Genomic DNA, 14,081 nt, shown 5'->3' on the forward strand with positions numbered 1-14,081 from the left:
TGTACAGGGCTTTAGTGAAACCACACCTGGAGTACTGTGCACAGTTTTGGTCTCCTTATCTAAGGAAGGATATACTTGCCTTGGAGGCGGTGCAACGAAGGTTCATTAGATTGATTCCTGGGATGAGAGGGCTGTCCTATGAGGAGAGATTGTGTAGATTGGGCCGATACTCTCTGGAGTTTAGAAGAATGAGAGGTGATCTCATTGAAACATACAAGATGCTGAAGGGGATTGACAGGGTAGATGGTGAGAGGTTGTTTCCCCTGGCTGGAGTGTCTAGAACTAGGGGGCATAGTCTCAGGATAAGGGGTAGGCCATTTAAGACTGAGATGAGAAATTTCTTCACTCAGAGGGTGGTGAATCTTTGGAATTCTCTACCCCAGAGGGCTGTGGAGGCTCAGTCGTTGAGTATATTCAAGACAGAGATCGATAGATTTTTGAATATTAAGGGAATCAAGGGATATGGGGATAGTGCAGGAAAGTGGAGATGAGGTAGAAGATCAGCCATGATCTTATTGAATGGCAGAGCAGGCTCGGTGGGCTAAATGGCCTACTCCTGCTCCTAATCCTTATTTTCTTATGTTCTAAGTTGTGGAGCAGACTACCATGAAATGGAGACCTGCTCAGCCGAGTTCTGGAGAGCTCCTCCCGAGCGGTCAAGGCAGTGGAACCGTTGCTTCAGCAGGCCAATGGTCTGCTCAATGATGTTCCTGGTGGCAGCAGAGCTCTCATTATATGAGTGCTAGGCAGGATTGTTGGGGTTGCGGAGGGGAGTCATGAGCCAGGTGGAGAGCGGATAACCCTCGTCTCCGAGCAGCCAGCCATGAGCATTGAGGATTCACTGTCTGTGGTCGCACACCAACTGCACATTAAGTGAGTGGTAACCTTTGCAGTTACGTAAGATGTCAGGATTGTTATGCAGTGCCCGCAAAGCCACGTGGGTGCAGTCAATAGCGCCCTGTACCATGGGGAATCCCGCTATCCTGTCAAAGCCACATGCACGCTCGTCCTGCTTCTCTCCTATGATGGGGAAGGCAATGTAGCCCCTTATCCTACTGTAGAGAGCCTCTGTGACCTCCTGGATGCAGCAATGGATGGCGAACTGTGAGATGTTAGCTATGTCTCCTGCTGCAGACTGGAAGGATCTGCTGGTGAAGGAATTGAGGGGGATGGTTACCTTGATTGCCACTGGGAGAGCTGTGGTCGCCCTGATCTGAGGCTGGAGGCCTGGTTGCAGGAGCTGACAGAGTTCTGTGACCATGTCCTTGGTGAAACGGAGCCTTCTAATATATTGCTCCTCTCTTAATCGGAGGTAGGAAACGTGCTCTCGGAACACCCTCGGAGGGTAGGCCTGCTGTCGAGAGCCCTGATGGTCCTCCTTCTTCCTCTGGTCACATGCTCCAGTATTTCTCGCTGCCTCCGCTCCCTCCACCATAGATCCTGGAGGGCGAGGTCGACTGCCAGTACAGCCCCCCATTAATGTCACCAATGTAGTTACTTTTTAGTTGCCACAACACTCCTAATACAAAAGAACCTTGAAATTACTGAATTATATTATTGCACAATGTGAAACTGACAAAAAAGCACTGAAAGTCCACTAACCTACAGCTGCGACTCACTACTCATGATCCCTTTAAATAACATCCCTGGAGCCGGCATCCAGCTGCTTCATGCCAGCTCTCCCTGTTGCTGTTTGGTCAAGGCGCTAAGGTGACGACAATCAATCTCGCAGATCGGGCAGCCAGTGAGTGTTGCATGCTCACTGACGTCACGATCTGCCTGACATTGAAGTACCCAGCGGTACCTCGTACCAGCAGCGCAACGGCGGGGGGCTGGATTTGCCATGTGCCACTAGATTCACCTCGCCCTGGTGCTCCTGCATCAGCACCCCATTACCACCATCTGCTGGTCCTAACGGGAGGTGCTAAAGTACCACATTTTTCCCCCAGAGAGTGAAAAAACAAATCCACTTTGTTCTTTACAATAATGAAGATTCTGAAGAGTTTTAGAAGTGCAATCTCAGTTTGAGAAAGGCAAAAATCTTTCTAACATTTCAGAAACATTGTGCTCAGATATCCAATACGGTTTGATACAGCCCTCTGCCAGCTGGACTTTTGAAATGAGCTCTCAGCTGGGCTGCAAGCTGGGATGTAAAGCCGCCAGCCAACAATCCCAGCAGTTCTGGTCAAATGAGCCATAAAGAGGTTGGTACGGGGAGGCACAGACAGATGGACACCAGACTCTTCTGTGTACTCAGCTAGTAAAACAAAAATGGGAGGGAGTAAAACAGATTTAAAAAAAAATGGATATCAGGAATGTGATATAAACCTCCTTGTGTAATGTGCCGGTTATACAGCAGATAATAAGATAGGAAAAAAATAATTCTGGCTTGGGGTGGGAGGTCAGTTGAGTTCTACAAGGTGCTGCTCCAAACCCTCTGCTGTCCACACTATCAATAGGTATGATGGATGAAAGTACTTTCTTTGTATTCTAAATTCTCACCAGTGTAACATCAGTGCACTTTATTTGCAATATCTTCCAATTCCTAAAGCAGTGATTGATTCATGTTCTAGCAGCCCTCCAGTGCTCAGTGCGTAGAACTCTCGTCTCTGAGTCAGAAGGTTGTGGGTTCAAGTCCCACTCCAGAGACTTGAGCACAAAAATCTAGGCTGACACTCCAGTGCAGTGCTGAGGGAGTGCTGCACTGTCGGAGGTGCCGTCTTTCGGATGAGATGTTAAACCGAGGCCCCGTCTGCTCTCTCAGGTGGATGAAAAAGATTGCATGGCACTATTTCAAAGAAGAGTAGGGGAGTTCTTTTAATATTTAACCCCAACCAACATCACCACAACAGATTATCTGGTCATTAGCACATTGCTGCTTGTGGGAGCTTGCTGTGCGCAAATTAGCTGCCGCGTTTCCTACATTACAACAGTGACTACACTTCAAAAGTACTTCATTGGCTGTAAAGCGTTTTGGGATGTCTTGACAACATAAAAGACGTTATATAAATGCAAGTCCATCTTTTATTTCTTTTTAATTGAATGGCTATTTTGCACATACGAGGCAGAAATTGTTTCAGGGCTATTTGATCATGGGTGGAATAGGGGGGCATCTCAGCTGACCCCAACCTTATCCCAAAATATACAGACACCCAGATACGTACTATCCAGCAAGACTCACTAGACACACTATGCAATACATTTACCCAAAGCCCACCTTTAGATTCCCTAAATCAAATAGCACTCCAACATTTCCTAAGTCTAGCTAGAACTAGCCATGCCCTTAGCTAAGATGTTCCAGTACAACTGCAACACTGACATCTGCTTAATAATGTGAAAAAATTGCCCAAGTATGTCTTGTCTACAAAAATCAGGACAAATCCAACCTGGCCAATTACCACCCCAGCAGTCTACTCTCAATCATCAGCAAAGTGATGGACGGTGTCGTCGACAGTGCTATCAAGCAGCACTTACCCACCAATAACCTGCTCACTGATGCTCAGTGTGGGTTCCGCCAAGACCACTTGGCTCCAGACCTCATTACAGCCTTGTTCCAAACATGGACAAAAGAGCTGAATTCTAGACATAGGATGAGAGTGACTGCCCTTGACATCAAGGCAGCATTCAACTAAATATGGCAAAGGAACCCTTGTAAAACTGAAGTTAATTGGGATCAAGGGGGAAAACCCACTAGTTGGAGTTATACTTGGCACAAAGGAAGATGGTTGTATTTGTTGGAAGCCAATCATCTCTGCCCAGGACATCACTGCAGGAGTTCCTCAGGGCAGCGTCCTAAGCCCAATTATCTTCAACTGTTTCATCAATGACTTTCGCTGCACCATAAGGTCGGAAGTGGGGCTGTTCACTGCTGATTGCACAGTGTTCAGCTCCATTCGCAATTCCACAGATAGTAACATAGTCCATGCCCGCATGCAGCAAGATGTGGACAGCATCCAGGCTTCATGCCACACAAGTGCCAGGTAATGACCACCTCCAACAAAAGTGAGCCTAACTACCTCTCCTTGGCATCCAATGACATTACAATCCACTATGTCTCCCATCACCAATATCGTGGGGGTCACCAGTGACTAGAAACTCACTGGACCAGTCACGTATATGCTGTGGCTACTAGAGCGGGTCAGAGGCGTGTGACGAGTGGCTCACCTCCCAACTCCCCAAAGCCACTCCACCACCTACAAGGCCCAGAGGTAAGTACTGGGGTGGGGGGAGGTGATTGGCGGGGTGGGAGGAGGGGACGAGGGCTGGTCGGTAGCAGTCTGCAGTTTGATTTGTGGAGTCATGATGAGCGGTCTTGCTCCTTTCGAGTTCACAAATACTAAAATTTCCAAGTTCATCGGTCATTTTTTTTTGTTCCTTTAGGAGCCACTGGTTGTGCTGCTCAAGGCCCAGAAATGCCAGTTGGAGCTTGCCCCTGTTAATCACCTCCCCTTGTACTTGAGTGCTTGCGGAGGCTGCCAGGTGAAGAGAGTGCACAGACACAGAGCACAGGTGTGAACCGGGAATGCAGAGTTTGCACTCTACATCCCTACATCCCTTCTCGCAGCAGTGCCCAGGAGATTAATCTTTCATTCCTGCGATGAGATAGCAGAATTGTGACACCGAGTTATTGTTACTAGGGATTAAATTAGATAGCAATTAATATGTCTGTCCAAGCATGATTTTTGAGCACATTTAAGTGTAACTATGGGATAGACCACAGCAACAAGAACAATAACTTGCATTAATATAGCGCCTTTAATGTAGTAAAATATCCAAAGGCGCTTCACAGGAGCGTTATCAGACAAAATTTGACACAGAGTCACATAAGGAGACATTAGGCATAGACACAATGGGCTGAATGGCTTCCTTCCATGCTGTATCATTTGATTCTATGATTAGGGCAGGTGACCAAAAGCTTGGTCAAAGAGGTAGGTTTTAAGGAGCGTCTTAAAACAGTCAAGAGAGGTAGAGAAGCGGAGAGGTTTAGGGAGGGAACTCCAGAGCTTTGAGCCTTGGCAGCTGAAGGCACGGCCGCCAATGGTGGAGTGATTAAAATCGGGGATGCTCAAGAGGCCAGAATTAGAGGAGTGCAGAGATCTCGGAGGGTTGTTGGACTGGAGAAAGTTACAGAGATAGGAAGGGGGTGAGGGCCATGGAGGGAGTTGAAAACAAGGATGAGAATTTTAAAATCGAGGCACTGCTGGACCAGGAGCCAATGTAGGTCAGTGAGCACAGGGGTAATGGGTGAACGGTACTTGGTGCGAGTTAGGGCATGGGTCAGTGAGCACAGGGGTAATGGGTGAACGGTACTTGGTGCGAGTTAGGGCACAGGGCAGTGAGCACAGGGGTGATGGGTGAACGGTACTTGGTGCGAGTTAGGGCACGGGGCAGTGAGCACAGGGGTGATGGGTGAACGGTACTTGGTGCGAGTTAGGACACGGGGCAGTGAGCACAGGGGGTGATGGGTGAACGGTACTTGGTGCGAGTTAGGACACGGGGCAGTGAGCACAGGGGTGATGGGTGAACGGTACTTGGTGCGAGTTAGGGCACGGGGCAGTGAGCACAGGGGTAATGGGTGAACGGTACTTGGTGCGAGTTAGGACACGGGGCAGCTGAGTTTTGGATGAGCTCAAGTTTACGGAGGGTGCAAAGTGGGACGCCAGCCAGGAGAATATTGGAATAGTCAAGTTTAGAGGAACGAAGGCATGGCTGAGGGTTTCAGCAGCAGATGAGCTGAGGCAGGGACATTAAATCTGTCAGACTCATGGAAATCCAGGACGGTTTACATGTCTGTAATATACCTGAAATCACATTAGTCCAGATTTTTAATACATTTATAAGAACGTAGGTAACTTAGCGAACAGTAATTTGGGTATGAATGCTTTAAATTTGTAGTCAAGTGAACAAAGAAGGTGTTGAATCAAGTTACATTTGTCTATTTTCAATGATTATTATGGGGCCAGTACCCACTAATAAGCATAAAGCAAACAAAATTAAATCAACTTGGGTTATTAGCATCACTGAAAGCCTTTAATTTACAGGCCAATACTTTTTCAGTTTATATAGTACTGTTTACTGCTTCATGGCAGGGGTAAACCTAGTGAGAGATCATTTTATTTGCCTCCTTTTGAAGGTTGTTTACATTCCCTTTGTTCGATAACAATCTACCATGGACGTTGCTGTAGTGTATGTAACTTTAAGGGGAGAACTACTTTTTACAGCTCCTGTATACTGTAGTACCGGCAGTGACCACACCTGTATATAACCCTGAGTAGGGATCTGTACTGCTTAGTTTTAGAGCAACCCTCATCCAATAAACGCCTGTTGATTGTTATCTGCAGCCTCTGTCGATTATTTGAAGGACACACTACCTAAAGATATCCAGATTTAACATTGGCGACGAGTCGTTTCGAACCTACCTGCAACTCTGAAGAAGAAGGCCGATTCCACCAGTGCGGGCGTCGACCATCCAGGGAGAACTTGAGCATCGCAGAGGAGGCTGCAGAGAGCTGGGCTTGGTTCTCCAGCCGCGACGATCCAGCGCAGTGGGCTGGCAGCAGGTACGGCACAGACCCTTCCCGGACAGCGGCGGCGGGAGCCGACCGACGGCACAGAAAAAGGCCGAGCAGCGTCGACGGGTAATAATAATAATAATAATAATAATAATAATCAACTTTATTGTCATTGTTAGTGCACAAGTGCAGTACAACGAAATGTAGGCTTGCGGCTCCCGAGAGTGTACATTTAGACTAAGAGAGAGGGTAAAGCGCACAGGGCGCAGCCGGGGTTGAAGACTGAGCGGCGTCAATGAGAGAGGGTAAAGAGCACAGGGCGCAGCCGGGGTTGAGGACCGAGCGGCGTCAACGAGAGAGGCGCGCAGGAAAATGTGCAGAGCGCGGCCGGTGTTCAAAGGCTGAGCAGCGTCCGCGGGGGAAGAAAAGAAGGGAGAGCGCGGGAGACGCCATTTTGAGCCAGTGGAGAAGAAGGGAGAGCGCGGGAAGAAAGGAAAGCGCGGGAGACACCATTTTTAGCCAGTCTAACCACACCCAGGGATGCCGAAGAGTGGCAGTGTCACAGCGTTCGACAATGAAGTCAAAGATTGGGTGACATATATAGAACGCATAGAAGTGTACTGCAAGGCGAATGAAGTGCCAGATGCCAGGAAAGCACTGGTATTGTTGAATTCCATGGGTGCAAAAACGTACGGCTTACTGCGAAACCTAGTAACCCCAGAGAAGCCAGTGGAAAAGGATTTTGAAAGCATAGTGGCAATCGTACAGGACCACTTAAACCACACACCACTGCTGATAACAGAAAGATTTAAGTTCCACAAAAGGAACTAGCATAAAGACGAAAGTAATGCTGAGTATTTAACGGAACTGCGCAAGCTATCGAAACACTGCCAGTTTGGAACGGGACTAGCAGATACTTTAAGGGACAAGTTTGTGTGTGGGCTTCAAAGTGAAGGAACCCAGAAACGGCTTCTATCAGAAAAGGATCTTACGCTGGACAAGGCTTTCAGCATGGCAGTATCACACGAAGCAGCCGCACGGGGCGCTGCAGAGATACAACGGAGACTGCAAGAATATGGCACAAATGAAATGTCATATGGAGCAGGGAAGTGTTATCGCTGCGGCAGAACAACACATGACCATAAGGATTGTTGGTTTAAGGACCAAGTGTGCAGACAGTGTGGAGAAGTAGGACACATAGCAAGAGTCTGCAGGTCAGGAAAGAAAACCAGCAGCAAGAAATCTCCACAGGAGAAGTACAAAAAGGTACATAAGGTGACGGAGAGTAGTTCAGACGAACAGAAAAGTGATACAGACTCCGGAAGCAAGGAGCTGGGTTGTCTGAAACTACATAATGTAATCAAAATGGAGGATCACCAAACTATCTGGGTCACGCTCAAGATAGACGGAGTCCAAGTGAAAATGGAATTGGACACAGGATCAGCCCTAACAGTCATAAACCGAAGGGACTACAAGCGACTATTCTCACATATACCCTTGAGAGATACAGAGATTGTCTTGAAGACGTACACGGGGCAAAAAGTCTACCCCAAAGGAAAAATAAGGGTGAACGTGATATACAACGGCAAGGAAACACCAAAAATGGACCTATGTGTATTGCCAGATGGAGGACCACCACTACTAGGACGTGAATGGATCCAGAAGACACAGTTAGATTGGCATGCCATACAAGCACTGACTGTAGATGCCAAAAAGGATGACGATGTCACACCTGTACGACTGTCAAAAATGCTAACTGACGCACAAGAAGTGTTCCAGGAGGGACTCAGAACACTAAAAGGCATAACAGCGACGATCAAAATAGAGGAAAATGCAAGCCCAAAGTTTTTTAAGGCCAGACCGGTGCCTTATGCGATCCGCCCAGCCGTCGAAGCAGAGCTGGAAGGTTTGGAATGTTCTGGAGTACTGTCCAAAGTGGACTGGAGCGAGTGGGCTACACCCATCGTTCCTGTAATGAAGAGGTCGTTGAGTAATACGCCTGGGGAACCAAAGAAGATTCGCATCTGTGGGGACTTTAAGGTGACAGTGAACCCAGTCCTTCACACGGTACAATATCCGCTTCCGTGGATTGAAGATATTTTCGCCTCGCTATCTGGAGGAAAACGCTTCACTAAGATTGATCTGGCCCAGGCGTACCTGCAAATGGAGGTAGAAGAAGCCTCGAAACAGTACCTCACGATCAACACTCATAAAGGTCTCTACCAATACAACCGGCTGGTGTTCGGGGTAGCATCAGCTCCGGCTATTTGGCAAAGGGCAATGGATCAAGTCCTGCAAGGGATTCCAGGGACCCAGTGTTATTTGGACGACATCCTGGTCACGGGCGAAAATGACAGTGATCACCTCGCCAACCTGGAGCAGGTGCTCACTAGATTGAAGGAATATGGGCTCCGAGCTAATCGCCACAAATGCGAGTTTTTCCAGAAGCAGATCTCGTATTGTGGCCACGTTATTGATGAAGAGGGGTTACATAAGTCCCCTGAAAAGATTGAGGCAGTAGTCAAGGCTCCAGCACCGGAAAATGTGTCACAACTGAGGTCGTTCCTCGGGCTGGTGAACTACTACCATAAGTTCTTACCGAATTTGTCTACAGTACTACACCCACTGAACACCCTACTGCAAACGGGGGTACCATGGACACCAACGCCCCTCCGGAACCTTCTTCCCCTTCACTTTCCTCTGACCCCCCTTCTCCCAATCCCACCCCCTGCCGCGTTTTCACTATCCCCTCTGACCTTCCACTCTCTGACCCTGAACGATCAGTCCTCAGCAAAGGCCTGAGCTTCATCCCCTTCTCGCCCCGAACTTGACAATTTCATTCACTTTGCCTCCAATTTCCACCCTTCCCTCACCTTCACATGGTCCATCTCGGACTCTTCCCTTCCCTTCCTCGACTTCTCCGTCTCCATCTCTGGGGATAGGTTATCGACCAATATTCACTACAAGCCCACTGACTCCCACAGCTACCTGGACTACACTTCCTCCCACCCCGCTTCCTGTAAGGACTCTATTCCATTCTCCCAGTTTCTCCGCCTCCGCCGTATCTGCTCCGACGATGCCACCTTCCACACCAGTGCTTCAGACATGTCTTCCTTTTTCCGCAACCGAGGATTCCCCTCTACCGTGGTTGACACTGCCCTCGACCGTGTCAGTTCTATCTCCCGCACTTCTGCCCTCACCCCTGCCCCTCCCTCCCAGAACCACGATAGGGTTCCCCTTGTCCTCACCTTTCACCCCACCAGCCTCCACATTCAACGGATCATCCTCCGGCATTTCCGCTACCTCCAAAGTGATCCCACCACCAAACGTATCTTCCCCTCCCCTCCCCTTTCAGCATTCCGCAGGGACCGCTCCCTCCGAGACACCCTAGTCCACTCCTCTATCACCCCAAACAGCCCTTCCCCTTCGCCTGGCACCTTCCTGTGCAAGCGGAGGAGATGTAACACCTGCCCCTATACCTCCCCCCTTCCCACTGTCCAGGGCCCCAAACACCCCTTCCAGGTGAAACAGCGATTTACTTGTACTTCTCGCAATCTAGTATACTGTATTCGCTGCTCGCGATGCGGTCTCCTCTACATTGGGGAGACCAAACGCAGATTGGGTGACCGCTTTGCGGAACACCTCCGTTCAGTCCGTAAGGGTGACCCCGAGCTTCCGGTCGCCTGTCATTTTAATTCACCGCTCCATTCCCACTCGGACCTCACCGTCCTTGGCCCCTTGTATTGTTCCACGGAAGCTCAACGTAAACTCGAGGAACAGCACCTCATCTTCCGATTAGGCAGTCTGCAGCCTTCCGGACTCAATATCGAGTTCAACAATTTCAGATCATAAGCTCGGCCCCCATTTCATTTTCTCCTGTAATTGTTCCACTCCTTTCCCACCCCCCTTTCCTTTTGTTTCTCTCTCACACCTGGCAGCTATCTTTTGCCCTGCCAGTACACTTTACACCTAATCCCAGCCCATTACCATCTCGTCTAGCTTCTAATCTCTTTTACTTCTTTTGTTTCTTTTATTCTTTTGTCCGATCGCAGCCCTGCCTTCGATCTAGTTTCTTTTCTTTCCAGTTTTGAAGAAGGGTCCAACCCGAAACGTCAACTCAAATTTCTCTCCACGGATGTTGCCTGACCTGCTGAGTTTTTCCAGCATTTTCTGTTGTTATTTCGGGGTACCATGGAAGTGGAATGACGAATGTAAACGAGCTTTCCAGAAGTGCAAAGAATTGATCACATCAAAAGAGGTGTTGGCTCATTTCAACCCAGCACTACCAATTCAGTTGGCGTGTGATGCATCAGCCTATGGTATTGGAGCGGTGCTGTCGCACAAATTCCCGGATGGCTCGGAGAGGCCAGTAGCCTTTGCGTCTCGGTCACTAACCTCAGCCGAGCGTAACTACGCCCAGATTGACAGGGAGGCCCTCAGCCTTGTGTGGGGAGTGAAAAAGTTCAACCACTATCTGCACGGGCAGAAGTTCACGTTGCTGACCGACCACCAACCACTTGTTTCCATCTTTAATCCAAAGAAGGGCGTTCCGGTGATGGCTGCACAACGGCTACAAAGATAGGCGTTTCTGTGGCTGTAGACATGAATCCAGGATGGTTTGTTGCCTCCCTGGTGCCAGGGTCAAGGATGTCACTGAGCGGCTGCAGGGCATTCTGGAGGGGGAGGGTGAACAGCCAGAGGTCGTGGTCCACATTGGTACCAACGACATAGGTAAAAAGAGGGATGAGGTCCTGCAGCAAGAATTTAGGGAGCTAGGTGGAAGATTAAAGAGCAGGACCTCAAAGGTTGTTATCTCTGGATTACTCCCGGTGCCACGTGCTAGTGAGTATAGGAATAGGAAGATAGAACAGATGAATGCGTGGCTAAAGGGATGGTGCAGGAGGGAGGGCTTTAGTTTCCTGGATCACTGGGTCTGCTTCTGGGAAAGGTGGGACTTGTACAAGTCGGACGGTTTACACCTGAACCAGAGGGGGACCAATATCCTTGTGGGGAGGTTTGCTAGCACTGCTGGGGGGTTTTAAACTAACTTGGCAGGGGGATGGGATACAGAGTGGAGCTATAGTAGGGGGTGATTTACAGCCAAATACGGAGGAAAAAACAAGTCAGCTGGGAAGGCAGAGCAAATATGTGAAGGCAAAAGGGAATATGGCAAGGCTGGAAGGCATTTATTTTAATGCAAGGAGTCTTGCAAACAAGGTGGATGAACTGAAGTTGTTGTTGAACACATTGGAGTACGATATTGTTGCTATCACGGAGACATGGTTGAGGGAGGGTCAGGACTGGCAGCTCAATATTCCGGGGTATAGAATCTTCAGGCGAGACAGAGGGGGGTGTAAAAGGGGAGGGGGTGTTGCAATATTAATTAAGGAGTCAATTACTGCTGTAAGGAGGGATGATATATTAGCGGGTTCCTCTAATGAGGCCATATGGGTAGAACTTAAAAACAAAAAGGGGGCAAGCACTTTGCTGGGAGTGTACTATAGGCCCCCAAACAGTCAGGGGGAGATAGAGGAACAGATATGTAGGCAAATCACAGAGAAGTGCGAAAATAATAGGGTAATAATAGTGGGGGATTTCAACTTCCCTAATATTAATTGGGATAGTCAGAGTGTGAAAGGCTTAGAGGGTGCAGAATTCTTAAAGTGCATCCAGGAGAGCTTTTTGAGCCAACATGTAGAAAGTCCAACAAGAGAGGGGGCGGTACTGGACCTAATTCTAGGGAATGTAGCCGGGCAAGTGGTGGAAGTGTCAGTAGGAGAGCATTTTGGCGACAGTGACCATAATTCGGTGAGATTTAAGGTGGTCATGGAAAAAGACAAAGACGGCCCGGAAATAAGGGTTCTAAACTGGGGGAAGGCCGATTTTAATATGATAAGGCAGGATCTGGCCAAAGTGGACTGGGAGCAGCTACTTATAGGAAAATCCACATCAAAGCAGTGGGAGACTTTCAGAAGGGAAATAGAGAGAGTACAATGCCAACATGTTCCTGTAAAGGTCAAGGGTGGGACCAACAAGCAAAGGGAACCTTGGATGACAAGGGATATACAAAAATGCATTAGGAAAAAAAGGGGGGCTTTTGGCAGTTACAAAAGACTAAAGACGGAGGAAGCCCGAGAGGAGTATAAAAAGTGCAGGGGCATACTTAAAAAAGAAATTAGGAGGGCGAGGAGGGGCCATGAAATAACACTGGCGAGCAAAATAAAGGAAAATCCTAAGATGTTTTATAAGTATATTAAGGGCAAGAGGATAACCAGGGAAAGGGTAGGGCCCATTAGGGACCAAAGTGGCAATCTGTGTGTAGAGCCAGATGATGTAGGCGGGGTTTTAAATGAATTTTTTGCATCTGTGTTCACTATGGAGAAAGACGATGTAGACATAGAAATCGGGCAAGGGGACTGTGACATACTTGAACATATTAGCATCGAGAGGGAGGAGGTACTAGCGGTTTTAGCAGGCCAAAAAGTGGATAAATCCCCAGGCCCGGACGAGATGTATCCCAGGCTGTTGTATGAGGCAAAGGAGGAGATTGCAGGGGCTCTGACACAAATTTTCAGAACCTCTCTGGCCACAGGGGATGTACCAGAGGACTGGAGAACAGCTAACGTAGTACCATTATACAAGAAGGGTAGCAGGGATAAACCAGGGAATTACAGGCCAGTGAGCCTAACATCTGTGGTAGGGAAATTATTGGAAAAAATTCTGAGGGACAAAATTAGTCTCCACTTGGAGAGGCAAGGATTAATCGGGGATAGTCAGCATGGCTTTGTCAAGGGTAAATCATGTCTGACAAATCTGATTGAATTTTTCGAGGGGGTGACTAGGTGTGTGGATGAGGGAAATGCTGTGGATGTGGTTTACATGGACTTCAGCAAAGCTTTTGACAAAGTCCCGCATAGGAGACTGGTCAAGAAGGTAAGAGCCCATGGGATCCAGGGTGCCTTGGCGCGTTGGATCCTAAACTGGCTGAGTGGCAGGAGGCAGAGGGTGATGGTCGAAGGTTGCTTTTGTGACTGGAAGCCTGTGTCCAGTGGGGTACCTCAGGGATCGGTACTGGGTCCCTTGCTGTTTGTGATCTACATAAATGATTTGGATGAGAATGTAAAAGGTATGATCAGTAAGTTCGCAGATGACACGAAAATTGGTGGGGTGGTAAATTGCGAGGAGGAAAGCCTCAGGCTACAGGACGATATAAACGGGTTGGTCAGATGGGCGGAAAAGTGGCAAATGGAATTTAACCCTGAAAAGTGTGAGGTGATGCATTTTGGACGGACAAATAAGGCAAGGGAATACACAATGAGTGGTAGGACCCTAGGAAGTACAGAGGGTCAGAGGGACCTTGGTGTACATGCACATAGATCCCTGAAGGCAGCGGAACAGGTAGATAAGGTGGTTAAAAAGGCATATGGGATACTTGCCTTCATTAGCCGAGGCATAGAATATAAGAGCAGGGAGGTTATGATGGAGCTGTACAAAACGCTGGTGAGGCCACAGCTGGAGTACTGTGTGCATTTCTGGTCGCCTCACTATAGGAAGGATGTGATTGCTTTG

This window comes from Somniosus microcephalus, chromosome 20, assembly GCF_052327205.1.
Source record: "Somniosus microcephalus isolate GS21.2 chromosome 20, FLI_Smic_1.0, whole genome shotgun sequence".
NCBI classification, from domain to species: domain Eukaryota; kingdom Metazoa; phylum Chordata; class Chondrichthyes; order Squaliformes; family Somniosidae; genus Somniosus; species Somniosus microcephalus.